Raw genomic sequence first — 22,679 nt, 5'->3', positions numbered from 1 at the left:
CATCTCTCTAGCTCGCTCCCTCGGCCATGTGGTAGCCCCTTCCACACTAGCGTCCTCTGCTAAATAGCTGCAAAATGTCCATTTGAGCATGGATATTCTCCGGGAACATTGATATGATGATCGCAATGATCTGGTGGCATACATTAATGACATCTAGTACAACTAGAACGAAACACTGGAACAATTGGATAGCCTTCGACACCAACATCGTCGCACCAATGACCACCTCCGCAACCTAGAAGTGAGGGAGGATCACATTGAATTTCATATGCATGAACATGTCGTCTATTTTGTAGCTCCTCCTATGATACCCCACCCAATCCCCCTCCTTTATATGTTGCCATCACATCAGGTTAACTTTTTATTTTCTTTAAGCATTCTAAGGCCACAAGGCCTATCGAAAATAATGCATGTTATTTGTTATTTTATGGTTTCCTCCGAGTCTCGATCTCAACAAGTCTAGTTGAAATGAGAGAAAGGGGTCTATTGAGATGAATTTTGTATTCAATGTTTTTCTCAAAATTTAATGAAGATACTTTGATTGAAAAAAATACATATACATAGCTGACATTGAAAGATTTTATTTATGATTCACATTCTACCCATTAAAATGTTAATATTTATAGTATTTTTCAGATACAATACCACAGGTCAATTCCATGGGTGAATGAATACCATGGGAGGATATGACAATACCAAGGGTCAATATCGTGGGTGAATGAATACCATGGGTGGATGTCACAATACCATGCGTGAATGAATACCATCGGTGGATGTCACTTACAATACCATGGGTGGATAAATACTATGAGCGGATGCGGGTAAATTCCATGGGTTGATGCCACTTTCCATTCGGATAAACTAGTTCTACATGGAATTTATATGTGTTCTCATGCATGGTATTGGGTTGTTGTTTTACACTCCTCATATGTTCTTCTCTACAGATTCGTCTATTTTGTTTCTTACAGGTTTAGTAAATTGATATCTCCTGCCTTCCCTCTCCTTTGGCAGTTTCGTCTCGTCTATCTCAGTATGTCTCATCAAAGGGGACAATGGTGGGGGAGGAAACCAACTTCATGTCTCGCGGCCCAAACTATGCATCAATTCGCCCTAAGACACTTCTGATAGCGAAGGGATGGAAGAGGTTGTTGCCATTTCTCTAGCTCACTCCCTCGGCCATGTGGTAGCCCCTTCCACACTAGAGTCCTTTGCTAAAGAGCTACAAAATGTCCAGTTGAGCATGCATATTCTCCGAGAACATTGATATGATGACCACAATGAGCTGGTGGCATACATTAGTGACATCTAGTATAACTAGAACAAAATACTGAAACAATTGGATAGCCTTCAACACTAACATCATCACACCAATGAACACCGCCGCAACCTAGAAGTGAGGGAGGATCACATTGAATTTCATATGCATGAACATGTCGTCTATTTTGCAGCTCCTCCTGTAATAACCCCCCAAGCCCCCTCCTTAATATGTTTCCATCACGTCAAGTTAACTTTTTATTTTCTTTAAGCATTCTAAGGCCACAAGGCCTATCGAAAATAAAGCATGTTATTTGCTTTTTATGGTTTCCTCCGAGTCTCGATCTCAAAAAGTCTAGTTGAAATGAGAGAAATGGGTATGTTGAGATGAATTTTGTACTCAATGTTTTTCTGAAAATTTAATGAAGATACTTTGATTGAAACAAATGCATATACATAGTTGACATTGAGAGATTTTATTCATGATTCACATTCTACCCATTAAAATGTTAATATTTATAGTATTTTTCAGATACAATACCACAGGTCAATTCCATCGGTGAATGAATACCATGGGTGGATATCACAATAACACGGGTCAATTTCATGGGTGAATGAATACCATGGGTGGATGTCACAATACCATGGGCAAATACAATGGGTGAATGAATACCATGGGTGGATGTCACTTACAATACCATGGGTGGATAAATACTATGAGTGGATGAGGGTAAATTCCATCGATGGATGAATACCATGGGTTGATGCCATTTTCCATTCGAATAAACTAGTTCTACATGGACTTTATATGTGTTTTCATGCACGGTGTTTGGTTGTTGTTTTACACTCCTCATATGTTGTTTTCTACAGATTTGGCTATTTTGTTTCTTACAAGTTTTGTAACTTAATATCTCCTACCTTCCCTCTCCTTTGGCAGTTTCGTCTCGTCTATCTTAGTATGCCTCATCAAAGGGGACAATGGTAGGGGAGGAAACCACCTTCATGTCTCGCGGCCCAAAATATGCATCCGTTCGCCCTAAGACACTTCTGATAGCGAAGGAATGGAAGAGGTCGTTGCCATCTCTCTAGCTCGCTCCCTCGGCCATGTGGTAGACGCTTCCAGGCTCGAGTCCTTTGCTAAAGAGCTGAAAAATGTCTAGTTGAGCATGGATATTCTCCGGGAACATTGATATGATGAACGCAATCAGCTGGTGCCATACATTATTGACATATACTACAACTAGAACAAAATAATCGAACAATTGGATAGCCTTCGACACCAACATTGTCGCACCAATGAACACCTCCGCAACCTAGAAGTGAGGGAGGATCACATTGAATTTCATATGCATGAACATGTTGTCTATTTTGCAGCTCCTCCTGTAATACCCACCCAACCCCCCTCCCTAAAATGTTGCCATGAAATCAGGTTAACTTTTTATTTTCTTAAAGCATTCTAAGGCCATAAGGCCTATCAAAAGTAATGCATGTTATTTGTTTTTTATGGTTTCCTCCGAGTCTCGATCTCAACAAGTATAGTCGAAATGAGAGAAAGGGGTTTGTTGAGATGAATTTTGTACTCAATTTTTTTCTGAAAATTTAAAGCAGATACTTTGATTGAAAAAAATACATATACATAGTTGACATTGAAAGATTTTATTTATGATTCACATTCTACGCATTAAAATGTTAATATTTATAGCATTTTTCAAATATAATACCACAGGTCAATTCCATGAGTGAATGAATACCATGGGTGGATATCACAATACCACGGGTCAATTTCGTGGGTGAATGAATACCATGGGTGGATGTCTTAATACCAAGGGAAAATACCATGGGTGAATGAATACCATGGGTGGATGTCACTTACAATACCATGGGTGGATAAATACTATGAGTGGATGTGGTTAAATTCCATGCGTGGATGAATACCATGGGTTGATGTAATTTTCCATTCAGATAAACTAGTTCTACATGGACTTTATATGTGTTTTCATGCATTGTATTGGGTGCATTGTATTGGCTATTTTTTTCTTACAGGTTTTGTAAATTGATATCTCATGCCTGCCATCTCCTTTGGCAGTTTTGTCTCATCTAAGTATGCCTCATCAAAGGGGAAAATCGTGGGGGATGAAACCACCTTCATGTCTCGCAGCCAAACCTATGCACCAATTCGCCCTAAGACACTTCTGATAGCGAAGGGATGGAAGAGGTTGTTTCCATCTCTCTAGCTCGCTCCCTTGGCCATGTGGCAGCCCCTTCCACACTAGCGTCCTCTGCTAAACTGTTGCAAAATGTCCAGTTGAGCATGGATATTCTCCGAGAACATTGATATGATGACCGCAATGAGCTGGTGGCATACATTAATGACATCTAGTTCAACTAGAACAAAATAGTGGAACAATTGGATAGCCTTCAACACTAACATCGTCGCACCAATGAACACCTTCGCGACCTAGAAGTGAGGGAGGATCACAATGAATTTCGTATGCATGAACATGTCGTCTATTTTGCAGCTCCTCCTGTAATACCCCCCCAAGCTCCCTCCTTAATATGCTGCCATCACATCAAGTTATCTTTTTATTTTCTTTAAGCATTCGAAGGCCACAAGGCCTATCGAAAATAATGCATGTTATTTGTTTTTTATGGTTTCCTTCGAGTCTCGATCTCAATAAGTCTAGTCGAAATGAGAGAAAGGGGTCTATTGAGATGAGTTTTGTACTCAATGTTTTTATGAAAACTTAATGAAGATACTTTTATTGAAAAAAATACATATACATAGTTGACATTGAAAGATTTTATTTATGATTCACATTCTATCCATTAAAATGTTAATATTGATAGTATTTTTCAGATACAATACCACAGGTCAATTCCATGGGTGAATGAATACCATGGGTGGATATCACAATACCACAGGTAAATTTTGTGGGTGAATGAATACCACAGGTGGATGTCACAATACCATGGGAAAATACGATGGATGAATGAATACCATGGGTGGTTGTCACTTACAATACCATGGATGGATAAATACTATGAGTGGATGCAGTTAAATTCCATGGGTGGATGAATACCATGGGTTGATGCCTTTTTCGATTCGGATAAACTAGTTTTGCATGGACATTATATGTGTTTTTATGCCTGGTATTGGGATGGTTTTTTACACTCCTCATATGTTCTTTTCTACAAATTTGGCTATTTTGTTTCTTACAGGTTTTGTAAATTGATATCTCCTGCCTTCCCTCTCCTTTGGCAGTTTCGTCTTGTCTATCTCAGCATGTCTCATCAAAGGGGACAATCGTGGGGGAGGAAACCACCTTCATGTATCGCCGCCCAAACTATGCATCAATTCACCCTAAGACACTTCTGATAGCGAATGGATGGAATAGGTTGCTGCCATATCTCTAGTACGCTCCCTCGGCCATGTGGTAGCCCCTTCCACACTAGAGTCCTTTGCTAAAGAGCTGCAAAATGTCCAGTTGAGCATGGATATTCTCCGGGAACATTGATATGATGACCACAATGAGTTGGTGGCATACGTTAATGACATCTAGTACAACTAGAACGAAATATTGGAACAATTGGATAGCCTTGGACACCAACATCGTTGCACCAATGAACAGCTCCACAACCTACAAGTGAGGGAGGATGACATTGAATTTCATATGCATGAACATGTCGTCTATTTTGCAGATCTTCCTGTAATACCCCCCCAACCCCCCTCCTTAATATGTTTCCATCACATCAGGTTAACTTTTTATTTTCTTTAAGCATTCTAAGGCCACAAGGCCTATCGAAAATAATGCATGTTATTTTTTTTCTATGGTTTCCTCCAAGTCTCGATCTCAACAGGTCTAGTTAAAATGAGAGAAAGGGGTCTGTTGAGATGAATTTTGTACTCAATGTTTTTTTGAAAATTTAATGAAGATACTTTGATTGAAAAAATACATATACATAGTTGACATTGAAAGATTTTATTTATGATTCGCATTCTACCCATTAAAATGTTAATATTTATAGTATTTTTCAGATACAATACCACAGGTCAATTCCATGGGTGAATGAATACCATGGGTGGATATCACAATACCACGGGTCAATTTCGTGGGTGAATGAATACCATAGGTGGATGTGACAATACCATGGGTGAATGAATACCATGGGTGGATGTCACTTACAATACCATGGGTGGATAAATACTATGAGTGGATGCGGTTAAATTCCATGGGTGGATGAATACCGTGGGTTGATGCCATTTTCCAATCGGATAAACTAGTTCTACATGGAATTTATATGTGTTTTCATGTATGGTATTGGGTTGTTGTTTTACACTCCTCATATGTTCTTTTCTACAGATTTGGCTATTTTGTTTCTTACAGGTTTTGTAAAGTGATATCTCTTGCCTTCCGTCTCCTTTGGCAGTTTCATCTCATCTATCTCAGTATCCCTCATCAAAGGAGACAATCGTGGCGGAGGAAACCACCTTCATGTCTCGTGGCAAAAGCTATGCATCAATTCACCCTAAGACACTTCTGATAATGAAGGGATGGAAGAAGTTGCTACCATCTCTCTAGCTCACTCCCTCGGTCGTGTGGTATCCCCTTCCACACTAGAGTCCTTTGCTAAAGAGCTGCAAAATGTCTAGATGAGCATGGATATTCTCCAGGAACGTTGATATGATGACCGCAATGAGCTGGTGGCATACATTAATGACCTGTACTACAACTAGAATGAAATACTAGAACAATTTTATAGCCTTCGACACCAACATCATCACACCAATGAACACCTCCGCAACCTAGAAGTGAGGCAGGATCACATTGAATTTCATATGCATGAACATTTCATCTATTTTGTAGCTCCTCCTGTAATATCCCCCCAACACCACTCCTTAATATGTTGCCATCACATCAGGTTAACTTTTTATTTTCTTTAAGCATTCTAAGTCCACAAGGCCTATCGAAAATAATGCATGTTATTTGTATTTTATGGTTTCCATTGAGTCTCGGTCTCAACAAGTCTAGTCGAAAAGAGAGAAAGGGGTCTGTTGAGATGAATTTTGTACTCAATGTTTTTCTGAAAATTTAATGAAGATAATTTGATTGAAAAAAATACATATACATAGTTGACATTGAAAGATTTTATTTATGATTCACATTCTACCCATTCAAATGTTAATATTTATATTATTTTTCAGATACAATACCACATGTCACTTCCATGGGTGAATGAATACCATGGATGGATATCACAATACCATGGGTCAATTTCATGGGTGAATGAATACCATGGGTGGATGTCACAATACCATGGGAAAATACCATGTGTGAATGAATACCATGGTTGGATGTCACTTACAATACCATGGGTGGATAAATACTATGAGTGGATGCGGGTAAATTCCATGGGTGGATGAATACCATGGGTTGATGCCATTTTACATTCGGATAAACTAGCTATACATGGACTTTATATTTGTTTTCATGCATCGTACTGGGTTGTTGTTTCACACTACTCATATGTTATTTTCTACAGATTTGGCTATTTTGTTTCTTACAGGTTTTCTAAATTGATATCTCCTACCTTCCATCTCCTTTGGCAGTTTCATCTCATCTATCTCAGTATGCCTCATCAAAGGGGACAATGGTGGGAGAGGAAACCACCTTCATTTCTCGCGGCCCAAACTATGCATCAATTCTCCCTAAGACACTTCTAATAGCGAAGGGATGGAAGACATTGTTGCCATCTCTCTAGCTCGCTCCCTCGGCCATGTGGTAGCCCCTTCCACACTAGAGTCCTTTGCTAAAGAGCTGCAAAATGTCCAGATGAACATGGATATTCTCCGGGAACATTGATATGATGACCGCAATGAGTTGTTGCCATACATTAATGACATCTAGTACAACTAGAACGAAATACTGGAACAATTATATAGCCTTCGACACCAACATCGTCGCACCAATGAACACCTCCACAACCTAGAAGTGAGGGAGGATCACATTGAATTTCATATGCATGAACATGTCGTCTATTTTGTAGCTCCTCCTGTAATACCCCCCGCAACCCTCCTCCTTAATATGTTGCCATCACACCAGGTTAACTTTTTATTTTCTTTAAGCATTCTAAGGCCACAAGGCCTATCGAAAATAATGCATGTTATTTGTTTTTTATGGTTTCCTCCGAGTCTCGATCTCAACAAGTCTAGTCGAAATGAGAGAAAGGGGTCTATTGAGATGAATTTTGTACTCAATGTTTTTCTGAAAATTTAATGAAGATACTTTGATTGAAAAAATACATATACATAGTTGACATTGAAAGATTTTATTTATGATTCACATTCTACCCATTAAAATGTTAATATTTATATTATCTTTCATATACAATACCACAAGTCAATTCCATGGGTGAATGAATACCATGGGTGGATATCACAATACCACGGGTCAATTTCGTGGGTGAATGAATACCATGGGTGGATGTCACTTACAATACCATGGGTGGATAAATACTATGAGTGGATGTTGGTAAATTCCATGGGTGGATGAATACCATGGGTTGATGCCATTTTCCATTCGAATAAACTAGTTCTACATGGACTTTATATGCGTTTTCATGCACGGTGTTGGGTTGTTGTTTTACACTCCTCATATTATGTTTTCTACATATTTGGCTATTTTGTTTCTTACAAGTTTTGTAAATTAATATCTCCTACCTTCCATCTCCTTTGGCAGTTTCGTCTCGTCTATCTTAGTATGCCTCATCAAAGGGGACAATGGTAGGGGAGGAAACCACCTTCATGTCTCGTGGCCCAAACTATGCATCAATTCGCGCTAAGACACTTCTGATAGCGAAGGGATCGAAGAGGTCGTTGCCATCTCTCTAGCTCGCTCCCTCGGTCATCTGGTAGTCGCTTCCATGCTCGAGTCCTTTGCTAAAGAGCCGAAAAATGTCTAGTTGAGCATGGATATTCTCCGGGAACATTGATATGATGAATGCAATGAGCTGGTGCCATACATTAATGACATCTACTACAACTAGAACGAAATACTCGAACAATTGGATAGCCTTCGACACCAACATCATCGCACCAATGAACACCTCTGCAACCTAGAAGTGAGGGAGGATCACATTGAATTTCATATGCATGAACATGTTGTCTATTTTGCAACTCCTCCTGTAATACCCACCCAACCCCCCTCCCTAAAATGTTGCCATCAAATCAGGTTAACTTTTTATTTTCTTAAATCATTCTAAGGCCATAAGGCCTATCAAAAATAATGCATGTTCTTTGTTTTTTATGGTTTCCTCCGAGTCTCTATCTCAACAATTATAGTCGAAATGAGAGAAAGGGGTTTGTTGAGATGAATTTTGTACTCAATGTTTTTCTGAAAATTTAAAGAAGATACTTTGATTGAAAAAAATACATATACATAGTTGACATTGAAAGATTTTATTTATGATTCACATTCTATGCATTAAAATGTTAATGCTTATAGAAATTTTCAAATACAATACCACAGGTCAATTTCATGGGTGAATGAAAAACATGGGTGGATATCACAATACCACAGGTCAATTTCGTGGGTGAATGAATACCATGGGTGGATGTCTTAATACCAAGGGAAAATACCATGGGTGAATGAATACCATGGGTGGATGTCACTTACAATACCATGGGTGGATAAATACTATGAGTGGATGCGGGTAAATTCCATGCGTGGATGATTACCATGGGTTGATGCCATTTTTCATTCGGATAAACTAGTTCTACATGGACTTTATATGTGTTTTCATGCATTGTATTGGGTTGTTGTTTTACAATCCTCATATGTTATTTTCTACAGATTTGGCTATTTTTTTCTTACAGGTTTTGTAAATTGATATCTCATGCCTGCCCTCTCCTTTGGGAGTTTCGTCTCATCTAAGTATGCCTCATCAAAGGGGAAAATCGTGGGGGACGAAACCACCTTCATGTCTCGCAGTCAAAAATATGCATCAATTCGCCCTAAGACACTTCTGATAGCGAAGGGATGGAAGAAGTTGTTGCCATCTCTCTAGCTCGCTCCCCCAGCCATGTGGTAGCCCCTTCCACACTAGCGTCCTCTGCTAAACAGCTGCAAAATGTCCAGTTGAGCATGGATATTCTCTGGGAACATTGATATGATGACCGCAATGAGGTGGTGGCATACATTAATGACATCTAGTTCAACTAGAACGAAATACTGGAACAATTGGATAGCCTTCGACTCAAACATCATCGCACCAATGAACACCTCCGCGACCTAGAAGTGAGGGAGGATCACATTGAATTTCATATGCATGAACATGTCATCTATTTTTCAGCTCCTCCTGTAATACCCCCCCAAGCCCCCTCCTTAATATGTTGCCATCACATCAGGTTATCTTTTTATTTTCTTTAAGCATTCTAAGGCCACAAGGCCTATTGAAAATAATGCATGTTATTTGTTTTTTATGGTTTCCTCCGAGTCCCGATCTCAATAAGTCTAGTCGAAATGAGAGAAAGGGGTCTATTGAGATGAGTTTTGTACTCAATGTTTTTATGAAAACTTAATGAAGATACTTTTATTGAAAAAAATACATATACATAGTTGACATTGAAAGATTTTATTTATGATTCACATTCTATCCTTTAAAATGTTAATATTGATAGTATTTTTCAGATACAATACCACAGGTCAATTCCATGGGTGAATGAATACCATGGGTGGATATCAAAATACCACTGGTCAATTTCGTGGGTGAATGAATACCACAGGTGGATGTCACAATACCATGGGCAAATACCATGGGTGAATACCATGGGTGGATGAATACCATGGGTAAATTCCATGGGTGGATGAATACCATGGGTTGATGCCTTTTTCGATTCGGATAAACTAGTTCTACATGGACATTATATGTGTTTTTATGCATGGTATTGGGATGGTTCTTTACACTCCTCATATGTTCTTTTCTACAAATTTGGATATTTTGTTTCTTACAGGTTTTGTAAATTGATATCTCCTACCTTCCCTCTCCTTTGGAAGTTTCGTCTTGTCTATCTCAGTATGCCTCATCAAAGGGGACAATCGTGGGGGAGGAAACCACCTTCATGTATCGCAGCCCAAACTATGGATCAATTTGCCCTAAGACACTTCTGAGAGCGAAGGGATGGAATAGGTTGCTGCCATATCTCTAGTTCGCTCCCTCGGCCATGTGGTAGCCCCTTCCACACTAGAGTCCTTTGCTAAAGAGCTGCAAAATGTCTAGTTGAGCATGGATATTCTCTAGGAACATTGATATGATGACCGCAATGAGTTGGTGGCATACGTTAATGACATCTAGTACAACTAGAACGAAACACTGGAACAATTGGATAGCCTTGGACACCAACATCGTCGCACCAATGAACAGCTCGACAACCTACAAGTGAGGGAGGATGACATTGAATTTCATATGCATGAACATGTCGTCTATTTTGTAGCTCCTCCTGTAATACCCCCCCAACCCCCCTCCTTAATATGTTTCCATCAGATCAAGTTAACTTTTTATTTTCTTTAATCATTCTAAGGCCACAAGGCCTATCGAAAATAATGCACATTATTTGTTTTCTATGGTTTCCTCCAAGTCTCTATCTCAACAGGTCTAGTTAAAATGAGAGAAAGGGGTCTGTTGAGATGAATTTTGTACTCAATGTTTTTTTGAAAATTTAATGAAGATACTTTGATTGAAAAAAATACATATACATAGTTGACATTGAAAGATTTTATTTATGATTCACATTCTACCCATTAAAATGTTAATATTTATAGTATTTTTAAGATACAATACCACAGGTCAATTCCATGGGTGAATGAATACCATGGGTGGATATCACAATACCACGGGTCAATTTCGTGGGTGAATCAATACCATTGGTGGATGTGACAATACCATGGGTGAATGAATACCATGGGTGGATGTCACTTACAATACCATGGGTGGATAAATACTATGAGTGGATGCGGTTAAATTCCATGGGTGGATGAATACCGTGGGTTGATGCCATTTTCCATTCGGATAAACTAGTTCTACATGGACTTTATATGTGTTTTCATGTATGGTATTGAGTTGTTGTTTTACACTCCTCATATGTTCTTTTCTACAGATTTTGCTATTTTGTTTCTTACAGGTTTTGTAAAGTGATATCTCTTGCCTTCCGTCTCCTTTGGCAGTTTCGTCTCATCTATCTCACTATGCCTCATCAAAGGAGACAATCGTGGGGGAGGAAACCACCTTCATGTCTCGCGGCCAAAACTATGCATCAATTCACCCTAAGACACTTCTGATAATGAAGGGATGGAAGAAGTTGCTACCATCTCTCTAGCTCGCTCCCTCGGACATGTGGTATCCCCTTCCACACTAGAATCCTTTGCTAAAGAGCTGCAAAATGTCCATTTGAGCATGGATATTCTCTAGGAACGTTGATATGATGACCGCAATGAGCTGGTGGCATACATTAATAACCTCTAGTACAACTAGAATGAAATACTAGAACAATTGTATAGCCTTCGACACCAACATCATCGCACCAATGAACACCTCCGCAACCTAGAAGTGAGGGAGGATCACATTGAATTTCATATGCATGAACATTTCGTCTATTTTGTAGCTCCTCCTGTAATACCCCCCCAACACCACTCCTTAATATGTTGCCATCACATCAGGTTAACTTTTTATTTTCTTTAAGCATTATAAGTCCACAAGGCCTATCGAAAATAATGCATGTTATTTTTTTTTATGGTTTCCACTGTGTCTCGATCTCAACAAGTCTAGTCGAAATGAGAGAAAGGGGTCTGTTGAGATGAATTTTGTACTCAATGTTTTTCTGAAAATTTAATGAAGATACTTTGATTGAAAAAAATACATATACATAGTTGACATTGAAAGATTTTATTTATGATTCACATTCTACCCATTAAAATGTTAATATTTATATTAATTTTCAGATACAATACCACATGTCACTTCCATGGGCGAATGAATACCATGGATGGATATCACAATACCACGGGTCAATTTCGTGGGTGAATGAATACCATGGGTGGATGTCACAATACCATGGGAAAATACCATGTGTGAATGAATACCATGGTTGGATGTCACTTACAATACCATGGGTGGATAAATACTATGAGTGGATGCGGGTAAATTCCATGGGTGGATGAATACCATGGGTTGATGCCATTTTCCATTCGGGTAAACTAGCTATACATGGACTTTATATTTGTTTTCATGCATCGTACTGGGTTGTTGTTTCACACTACTCATATTTTTTTTTTCTACAGATTTGGCTATTTTGTTTCTTACATGTTTTGTAAATTGATATCTCCTACCTTCCCTCTCCTTTAGCAGTTTCGTCTCGTCTATCTCAGTATGCCTCATCAAAGGGGACAATGGTGGGGGAGGAAACCAACTTCACGTCTCGTGGCCCAAACTATGCATCAATTCGCCCTAAGACACTTCTAATAGCAAAGGGATGGAAGAGGTTGTTGCCATCTCTCTAGCTCGCTCCCTCGGCCATGTGGTAGCCCCTTCCACACTAGAGTCCTTTGCTAAAGAGCTGCAAAATGTCCAGATGAACATGGATATTCTCTGAGAACATTGATATGATGACCGCAATGAGCTGTTGGCATACATTAATGACATCTAGCACAACTAGAATGAAATACTGGAACAATTGTATAGCCTTCGACACCAACATCGTTGCACCAATGAACACCTCCACAACCTAGAAGTGAGAGAGGATCACATTGAATTTCATATGCATGAACATGTCGTCTATTTTGCAGCTCCTCCTGTAATACCCCCCGCAACCCTCCTCCTTAATATGTTGCCATCACATCAGGTTAACTTTTTATTTTCTTTAAGCATTGTAAGGCCACAAGGCGTATCGAAAATATTGCATGTTATTTGTTTCTTATGGTTTCCTCCGAGTCTCGATCTCAACAAGTCTAGTCGAAATGAGAGAAAGGGTTACGTTGAGATGAATTTTGTACTCAATGTTTTTCTCAAAATTTAATGAAGATACTTTGATTGAAAAAAATACATATACATAGTTGACATTGAAAGATTTTATTTATGATTCACATTCTACCCATTAAAATGTTAATATTTATATTATCTTTCATATACAATACCACAAGTCAATTCCATGGGTGAATGAATACCATGGGTGGATATCACAATACCACGGGTCAATATCGTGGGTGAATGAATACCATGTGTGGATGTCACTTACAATACCATGGGTGGATAAATACTATGAGTGGATGCGGGTAAATTCCATCGGTGGATGAATACCATGGGTTGATGCCATTTTCCATTTGGATAAACTAGTTCTACATGGACTTTATATGTGTTTTCATGCATGGTATTGCGTTGTTATTTTACACTCCTCATATGTCATTTTCTACAGATTTGGCTATTTTGTTTCTTACAGGTTTTGTAAATTGATATATCCTAGCTTCCCTCTCCTTTGGCATTTCGTCTCATCTATCTCAGTATGCGTCATCAAAGGGGACAATCATGGGGGAGGAAACCACCTTCATGTCTCGTGGCCCAAAATATGCATCAATTTTCCCTAAGACACTTCTGATAGCAAAGGGATGGAAGAGGTTGCTGCCATCTCTCTAGCTCGCTCCATTAGCCATGTGGTAGCCCCTTCCACAGTGGAGTCCTTTGCTGAAGAGCTGCAAAATGTCCAGTTGAGCATGGATATTCTCTAGGAACATTGATATGATGACTGAAATGAGCTGGTGGCATACATTAATGACATCTAGTACAACTAGAACGAAATACTAGAACAATTAGATAGCCTTCGACACCAACAGCGTTGCACCAATGAACACCTCCGCGACCTAGAAGTGAGGGACGATCACATTGAATTTCATATGCATGAACATGTCATCTATTTTGTAGCTCCTACTGTAATACCCCCCCAACCCCCCTCCTTAATATGTTGCCATCACATCAGGTTAACTTTTCATTTTCTTTAAGCATTCTGAGGCCACAAGGCCTATCAAAAATAATGCATGATATTTGTTTTTTATGGTTTCCTCCGAGTCTCGATCTCAGCAAGTCTAGTCGAAATGAGAGAAAGGGGTCTGTTGAGATGAATTTTGTACTCAATGTTTTTCTAAAAATTTAATGAAGATACTTTGATTGAAAAAAATACATATACATAGTTGACATTGAAAGATTTTATTTATGATTCACATTCTACCCATTAAAATGTTAATATTTATATTATTTTTCAGATACAATACCACTGGTCAATTCCATGGGTGAATGAATACCATGGGTGGATATCACAATACCACAAGTCAATTTCATGGGTGAATGAATACCATGGGTGGATGTCACTTACAATACCATGTGTGGATAAATACTATGAGTGGATGCGAGTAAATTCCATCGGTGGATGAATACCATGGGTTGATGCCATTTTCCATTCAGATAAACTAGTTCTACATGGACTTTATATGTGTTTTCATGCATGGTATTGGGTTTTTGTTTTACACTCCTCATATGTTCTTTTCTAGAGATTTGGCTATTTTGTTTCTTACAGGTTTCGTAAATTGATATCTCCTGCCTTCCCTCTCCTTTCGCAGTTTCGTCTCGTCTATCTCAGTATGCCTCATCAAAGGGGACAATGGTGGGGGAGGAAACCACCTTCATGTCTCATGGCCCAAACTATGCATCAATTCGCCCTAAGACACTTCAAGTAGCAAAGGGATGGAAGAGGTTGCTGCCATATCTCTAGCTCGCTCCCTCGGCCATGTGGTAGCCCCTTCCACACTAGAGTTCTTTGCTAAAGAGTTGCAAAATGTCCAGTTTTTCATGGATATTCTCGGGGAACATTAATATGATGACCGCAATGAGCTGGCGACATACATTAATGACATCTAGTACAACTAGAACAAAATAATGGAACAATTGGATAGCCTTTGACACCAACATCGTCGCACCAATGAACACCTCCGCAACCTAGAAGTGAGGGAGGATCACATTGAATTTCATATGCATGAACATGTTGTCTATTTTGCAGCTCCTCCTGTAATACCCCCCCAACCCCCCTCCTTAATATGTTGCCATCCTATCAGGTTAACTTTTTATTTTCTTGAAGCATTCTAAGGCCACAAGGCCTATCGAAAATAATGCATGTTATTTGTTTTTTATGGTTTCCTCCAAGTCTCGATCTCAACAAGTCTAGTCGAAATGAGAGAAAGGGGTCTGTTAAGATGAATTTTGTACTCAATGTTTTTCTGAAAATTTAATAAAGATACATTGATTGAAAAAAATACATATACATAGTTGACATTGAAAGATTTTATTTATGATTCACATTCTACCCATTAAAATGTTAATATTTATAGTATTTTTCAGATACAGTACCACAAGTCAATTCCATGGGTGAATGAATACCATGGGTGGATATCACAATACCACGGGTCAATTTCGTGGGTGAATGAATACCATGGGTGGATGTCACAATATCATGGGAAAATACCATGGGTGAATGAATACCATGGGTGGATGTCACTTACAATACCATGGGTGGATGTCACTTACAATACCATGGGTGGATAAATACTATGAGAGGATGCGGGTAAATTCCATGGGTGGATGAATACCATGGGTTGATGCCATTTTCCATTCGGATAAACTAGTTTTACATGGACATTATATGTGTTTTCATGTATGGTATTGGGTAGTTGTTTTACACTCCGCATATGTTCTTTTCTACAGATTTGGTTATTTTGTTTCTTACAGGTTTTGTAAATTGATATCTCCGCCTTCCCTCTCCTTTGGCAGTTTCATCTTGTCTATCTTACTATGCCTCATCAAAGGGGACAATCGTGGGGTAGGAAACCACCTTCATGTACCGCAGCCCAAGCTATGCATCAATTCGCCCTAAGACACTTCTGATAGCGAAGCGATGGAATAGGTTGCTACCATCTCTCTAGCTCGCTCCCTCGGCCATGTGGTAGCCCCTTCCACACTACAGTCCTTTGCTAAAGAGCTGCAAAATGTCCAGTTGAGCATGGATATTCTCCGGGAACATTGATATGATGACCGCAATGAGCTGGTGGCATACATTAATGACATCTAGTACAACTAAAACGAAATACTGGAACAATTGGATAGCCTTCGACACCAACATCATCGCACCAGTGAAAACCTTCGCAGCCTAGAAGTGAGGGAGGATCACATTGAATTTCATATGCATGAACATGTCGTCTATTTTGCAGCTCCTCCTGTAATAACCCCCAACCTCCCTCCTTAATATGTTGCCATCACATTAGGTTAACTTTTTATTTTCTTTAAGCATTGTAAGGCCACAAGGCGTATCTGCATGTTATTTGTTTCTTATGGTTTCCTCCGAGTCTCGATCTCAACAAGTCTAGTCGAAATGAGAGAAAGGGTTCCATTGAGATGAATTTTGTACTCAATGTTTTTCTCAAAATTTAATGAAGATACTTTGATTGAAAAAAATACATATACATAGTTGACATTGAAAGATTTTATTTATGATTCACATTCTACCCATTAAAATGTTAATACATGTCCCAATCATATTTGTAAATAGAAAACATATATCCATATGAATTTCTCTCTATATAATTATATTTATTATAAAATAAATTTAAATTATAAATATATGATTTTTCTATTAATATTTAAAATGTTATCTACTAACTCCATATTAAAAAATTAATGAATTATAAATTCCCCAAAAAAATTATTAGTGGAATAAGAATTCTCCCTCTTTCTATATATAAAGTTCATATTAATTTTTTTTTTAATATTTTTAAAATTTATATATCAACTCCATATTAAGAATACAATAAATTACACATATCCACTACAATGAGACTTGAAAATATAAGAATTTTTTTTTTTTTTTTTAATTTAAACTTATATATATATATATATATATATATATATATATATATATATATATATAACTAACTATGTTGCTTGATATGGGCATTGAAATGTTTTATTTATGACTAACAATAAAATAATTTTATGTTATATAAAATATTTTTGTTTGCTATTTTGACTATTACATGCCGACTAAACATATAATGAATTACATATGATGTAATACCAACATAGATCTATCTTGAATTATCAAGTGTTAGGAGAAAGAGGAAGTTTTTTTTCACTCTAAAAAAATAGTTACCGATCAAACAAGAACTATTACCTCAAAATGAGAACTCTAACAAAAAATCTCAAAACAACATGAAAACATAGGCTAAAAACAAGAAAAGTGTTGATGCTGAAATAGTATTTTTTTTCGGGGTATATTTTCAACATATTCAAAAAAATTCACTTAATACCAATTTTTTTTTGCAAAAAACATCATGAAAATGGAAAAAAGGGTTGATGCTTGATTAAAGTCTTTTTTTTCAAGGTAAATTTTCAACATTTTTTAATAATTACGTTAAAAATAAAATATAATGATTCTGAAAAACTTTAAATTTCCAACGATTTTCAAGCATCACATTAAAGATAAAATATCACGTCTTTGAAAAGCCTTAAAATTCCAACAATTTTTAGGCATGACATTAGATTTATAATATCACGTCTTTGAAAAAAATTCAAATTCCAACAATTTTCAAAAAATATTTCGACAATGACATTATAGAAAAATGTTATGACTAAAAAAACTTTTAAAATGAACACATGAATGAAAGAGTTATTATACTGAGAGTAATTTGTTTGTTAAATGTATAACGATTTTAAAATCTTAGCCTAAGACAACTTATACATTGCAACAAAAATATAAAAATCAACCATGAAATTGACACGCAGTGTAGGTGAACTCGACCCATTGTAGTAAAAACTTAAAGACCAACCATAAAATTGCAGGTAATGGGATCAAGTTGCTAGACGAGCATCAACACGACATTGCAGAGAAAAAAAAGAAAAGAAGAAGTAGTAGTTAAAAAAAAATCAAATAATAAATAAATATATAAACAAAGAAAAATGAAAAATATAAAAGAAACAAAAAATTCAAATTGAAAAAAAATTAAAAACAATAAAAAACACAAAATAAAAAAATAAAAATAAAAAAATAATAATAATAACAAGTAATAAAACATAAAAAAAATTAAAAATTAAAAACATGACAAAAAAGAAATCATATATATATATATATATATATATAATAAAAATTAACTTGTAAAATTTAAAAATTTAAACAAAAACACACACACATATAATTTTTATTATCTGTGTGTGGGGGGAAATATTGCAAAATACAAATAATTTAAGAAAAACAAATTAAAATTAACAAAAAAGATTTTAAAGTTAAAAAAAATAAAATAAAATAAAATCTAAATAATTAAAAATAAATAAATAAATAAGTGAACTTGTAGAATTCTCCCTTCAAGACAAAAACCTTCGTTTTTACCAGATAGTTAAGAATCAGTTACTTTCTCTTCCTTTGAGATAAAAGATGATCTCAAGAAATGAAAGCCAAGGAAGGTAGCCAAGAGAGGAAGTTGGAGGCATGAGGAAGAAGAAAAAGGTTAATGTAATAACTCCACAAAGAGCATTATAAGGGAAGGCAGGATGTTTCATTGAGGTCTTGTTGAGCTTGACAAAGAGCCATTGGAAGCCTCAAGTCTATTTTGTATTCCAGGGTCAACTCATGGGATGGTTTTGTTTCCTGAGAAGTAACCTTGTGATGGTTCCTGATTAAGATTGTTCTAGTATAAAAGTGCTGAGGAAGAGAAAATGACGTCATTTCCTTTCTTAAAGGTTGTGTGGATAAAGGAGTTTGTCTTGGGTATTGCCACTGTTGGCGAAAACATATAAGTGATTTCTTAGAAAAAAACATGAAGTGAGATTCTAAATTTTGTTTGTTTTACGAATAAAGAGAGTGATTATTTGTATTGAACATGAAAAGGGTCCTTTTATTTGAAGATTTATTCTTGATACAGAAAATAAATAGATATATGTAACATGGAAGTTTAGTTTGAATAGTGACGTACTTCTCAAGGAAGAATAGGTGTGATTTATATTTCTCTCATTGCTTTAAAAGGAAAAGCATGTGAAATGTATAGTTAGGGAGAGAACCGAGACAGTTCTTGTGTGAGCATCAAGAAATATATTTACTATTTCTTTTATTATGTCTCATTGTGAATCTATTACACTGACTAATTTCATTTTTAAGTAAAGTTAGGATAATTGGATGTTAAGAGGGATTGCAACATTCAGGTGGCAAGAAAAGCTTTGCAGTCGAGTAACATAATAAAGGAGAGTTGGTTGAGGGAAGTATGTTAGTCTGTGACATGAAACTAGGAGATAGTCCTCATTCTTCTTTTCAAGCCAGAAGGGTTTGGGGAGGAAGAATGAAATTTTAGTAATCTGTCTTCGTCCCTCTTAAGTAACCGATTACAATTCTAAAACAAAATTACCAAATAAATGCCCATGTATTCAGAACTTAAGACTAGTAAATTCCATAAGCTCAAGCTCAAGCTCTATATATATATGAAAACACACACACAAATAAACACACAATACACATAAGAATTCCAAGGACAATAATGACAAGCTAACATCACAATAATAATGGAGATTTAACCCAGAAATGCATTGTTCAAAAATTAACTGTTTAACTAGAAAATATGCCAGCAGTAGAAAGAAAGACAATTGTTGGACATTGCCAATATTACTAACATTATCAATAAGGTAACATGCAAGACACCAAAGGAAAATTTCCATATAGTCTCCATAGTTTAATTAACAGAGACCTTTTCATCTGAGGCACGTAATGTTCCTCTAGGAGCATTGGGGCCAGTCTGCCACACGACCTTGACCTTAAAGAAAAGAAATATACAAATCCATTTGTGGGAAGTGGACAAAACCTATCGATTATGTATGTTCTAACCCTAGACTTCCAAATATTGTAATGATTAAAATTTCTCGACTATGATGTCTAGTTGCAAGACTTTTGAACACTTCGCAATGAGGGTAAAGGAAAACCCAAAACCTAGAAATAGCAGTAAAATTCCCAAGAAGTTAAGCTAGTGAAAAATAAGAGAAATGAGATAATCGCAAGGAGGATTCCGACCAGGAGTCACCCTTTCACTTGTACACAAGAACAAGAATAAAAATGAGAGCCTGTAGTACTGAATAACTAAAGGATAAGTAACCAGTGTTAGAAATTCTTCAAATGAAATCTGCCTGCATAAATGACTTTAAATAAATGTGATGTTCTAGGTTGAAATATTTGTCATTAAACTAAAAAAAAATAGAACTAAGTGTGTGACGTAAATTTCCCTAGCAACCTGTGCTAGGGAAGAAAACAAACTTTACATAAAGATTTTACGTGTAAGGGATTTTGCGATATATTAGTATAAGGAGACCGTGAAGGTAAGTTGGAGAACCCTCCATGACCTAGAAACTACTGCGATGATACTTGGAAAAATTTGTGAAAACCCAGAATTATAGCGCCATGCTTAGACAAGAAAGAGAAATGTACCAGCAAACCTCTAACTTATCAGAGAAATCCCATAGTTTGAGTTGGAAACCTTGGCGCGAGAAGTTGCAAAGTCATTCAGTAGAAGGACAGAGTAACAATGTGACTAGGGGCTCCCGGGGGAGAACGATTACCATTAAATGCCCTCGTCTCATCTGAGTGATTCACTGTCAACCCTAGATTTGGACAGTGATGATCACGCTAGATGTCACCTGTCACATTAAATAGGGTGCAGTGGGAATAACGCATGTCAGTATCAAGAACCTTTGAATAGGTTGGGGTATTAACCTCCACATCATGTTGTATAACCAAGTAAGGGTAAGGTTTACCATAATGAAACACACAACATAGGTTTCTATCGCCACCAAGGAGGTTGACAATGTTGCATGCCGAGGGAGGCAGAAATATAGCACATTAAATTAAGCATTTAATAAAACAAACTTTATAACCGAGAAAATTGTGACTTACTTTGTATACATTTTAATTCATTGTAACCTTCCAAGGTGAAGTTTAATTTTCCTCTTCTTGGTACTTATTAAAGAAAATATTAGTTAAATAATAGCGGGTAATTTTTTTTTTATGGGTTGTGGATGTTACAAGGAATTATATATCTCTTTAATATAGAAAAGTAATTAATTTCTTTTACTACTATTTTTTGTTATTACTATTTTTTTAATTTGCCATTATAAGTATTATCTTATTATTTTGAAATGTAACATTACATGAAAACATTTCTCTCATCCTAAATTGTAAAGCCCCTCTTAGCATAATACAAGTATAATATTTCAATAAAATATAAAAGTTAAATATATAAAATAAAGATATGTGTGTACATACATACATACATACATACATACATACATACATATATATATATACTTTATTTTTTTAATTGAAAATTTCCATTACTTCAAAAGGTTACATCATTTCATGGTTTCTTTAAAAAACTTACTAGCCTCACTTACTAGATTTGTTGGCCAACATGTGCACGCCCAAGTACATGAAATATTTCTAGAGTGGCAATGATCTATAGACACTCGCCAACAAACATTTCCAAAATACTAACAACACAAAAAACAATCAACATACATTGGTTATCATGAGAATTTACTGGGACAAGATGGTTTAGAGTAGAGCCCGAAGAAGATGGGGTTTTGAAATCACCATGGACATGACCCTCAATGTAAGCTATCTTAATTTCCAATCATTCCAACTGATCTCAAAATTTCCTCTCTCTATGCTAAAGACTCACAAACTATGTCATGTGTTTCTCACACATTGTGTTGTAGGTGGTTAATGAAGTCAAGGATATCATTATGGTCATCTTATCATTCCATGTTAAGACGGACTAGCAAATTGTGCAATTTCTAATGGATATTAATAGTTTCATCTAGTGAAGGAGAATTTCCAGCCAGAAGGAGGATGTATGGAAATTGTTGATGCATTTTTCACCTTGTCCCTAATCATATTGCAGCTGACAAACATCCCACGACTTTGACCTTAGACACCACCCACTATATTACGGTAACCACCATATAAGGGGCCGGTGTAGATCAAACCCACCTAGCCACATAGGCCATCCACCCCATGGGAAACCCCCTCATCTGCATAAAAAAACAAATAACATGCCATTACGAGGGAGGCCCACGGGCTTGACCCTGAGACGTCCGCTCGCCCAGTTTAGACTCCCGCCAATGGCCAACGGGCTTACATGGAAACTATTGCCCAGTTATATTTAAATCTTTACTTTTTTTACCATTGGCCAGTCGAGGCAGGGATGCAGAACGATGGAACCTTAACACAGGGAATATTGAGGAATCTAAAAGATTCCTTTAAAGGTTGATTTTTTATAGAGGCAGAATGATGCTGACTTTATACTCAT

The sequence above is a fragment of the Pinus tabuliformis genome, chromosome 9, assembly GCF_031772625.1.
Source record: "Pinus tabuliformis cultivar Carrire ecotype Pingquan chromosome 9, CPIR1, whole genome shotgun sequence".
Taxonomy (NCBI): Eukaryota; Viridiplantae; Streptophyta; class Pinopsida; order Pinales; family Pinaceae; genus Pinus; species Pinus tabuliformis.
The sequence above is the reverse complement of the archived record's forward strand: the minus strand, read 5'-3'. Positions refer to the sequence as shown.